This window comes from Aspergillus stella-maris (assembly GCF_047715825.1).
Source record: "Aspergillus stella-maris strain CBS 113639 unplaced genomic scaffold BDV14scaffold_176, whole genome shotgun sequence".
Taxonomy (NCBI): Eukaryota; Fungi; Ascomycota; class Eurotiomycetes; order Eurotiales; family Aspergillaceae; genus Aspergillus; species Aspergillus stella-maris.
Genome location: NW_027396970.1, coordinates 3,601 through 5,400, shown reverse-complemented (window position 1 = coordinate 5,400; position 1,800 = coordinate 3,601).

The window sequence follows — 1,800 nt, the reverse complement described above, 5'->3', positions numbered from 1 at the left end:
GTATCATTCGTTTGTGCTTGCTTCCATGTAGGGACTCCCCCTTGGGGGGTAATAGGGCTAATAATAGCTCTTGGGTATGGTGCCTTTGTTATCCCTCCCTTATAGGTATCTTGTAATAGTTGGATTATACAAGACTCTAGCTATTAATTATCTTTCTTTAGGTTGTCTTGGTCATGGCAAGAAAGCATGTTAGCTTGTTTATTTTGGGATCCCTTTCTATAGGTAAACTTAAAGTTAAATTAGCTTAGAAAGAGGCTCTATTATACATGCCACTCTAAAAGTTTTCATGGTGTATAGAAGTATTCCAGGTTCTTGTGATCTGTAATCACCTCAAACTCGGGTACTGAACGGAGTTCAGCATCCCATGCTTCTAGGCATTGTATAACAGCCAATAGTTCCTTGTTGTAGATCTTATAGTTGCTTTCTACAGGGAAATGGCACTTTAAGAAGTAAGCACATGGGTAAAGTCTTCCTTCTTTATTATACTATAAGAGTGTCCCTCCTATGGTATAGCCTAATAAGTCAGTCTTAACCACTGTTTCCCAATCTAGGTTAAAAGGGGCAAGAACTGGTTTTGTTATAAAGCATTCTTTAAGTTGTACAAAGCTTTGTTAACACTCTTTTATTTAAGAGAAGGAGGCATCCTTTTTTGTAAGTTGGATTAGTGGTTCCGTGATGGCCGAGAAGTTGGGGATAAATTGGCGATAGAAGTTTGCGAACCCAAGAAACCCTCGTACGCCCTTGATGGTTGTAGGGGCTTCCCATTCCTTGATTGCCTTGATTTTCTCTGGGTCCATGGAGACCCCTTTTCCTGCTTGTATAATAAAACCCAGATACTTAATCTCCTTGTATTTAAATTCACACTTGTTAATATCTAGAAACAAGCCAGCTTCACGTAACTTTGTCAGGACCTTTCGTACGTGCTCTTCATGAAGTTCTTGGCTTCCATCGGTGAATACCAGGACATCATCAATATAGGCTGAGCAGAACTCGTCTAGGTATTCACGAAGGGCCCAATTAATGTACTTTTGGAAGGTGCTGGGGGCATTGGCCAGCCTAAATAGGGTAACCAGCCACTTAAAAAGACTATACCTTGTATAAAAGGTAGTCATCCACTCTTGATTTTTAGCAATATAAATCTTATAAAAGGTGGCTAATATATCTAGTTTTGTAAACTACTTGGCTTGTCTAATTTAGTTAAGTATTTTATAAATAAGTAGCAGGGGGTAGTAGTCCTTCTTAATAATGGCATTAAGGGCTTAATAGTCCACATAAAATTATAATCCTCCCCCAGGTTTTTATATAAAAAGGACTAGGGCAGCAGCTAAAGAGCTGCTTACCTAAATAAAGTTCTTCTTTAATAGCTTAGTAAGTTCTTTTTAAAGCATGATTAGTTTTTTTCAAGACATGTTATAAAGGGGACCCCAAGGGATGTCTAGTTCCTTCCCATTTGTTTATACAAGCTTAATCTTATGGTTAATGCCCTTGCCTTGGTGCAGTAGTAGTGCCTTTGCATTATTAGGCTTAAAGAGATTAATAAAGTCTATATATTCCTTTAGGAGCTTTGTATAGGGATCTGCTTTAGGTTTGTATTAAAGTACCCTTTTAATATCCTTTAGTAATGTAGCAAAGATGGTTATCCTTAATATAGTTTTCTTTGCTTGTATTCTTATTATATAAAATGTTATAGTTGTTAGGGGTTGATATGTTTGTACTAAACTATACCATGCCTATATACACGAAGGGTCTGTTGAAGAAGAAGAGGTACAGGCGCTGTGTGCGGAATAAGAAATGGAGGGC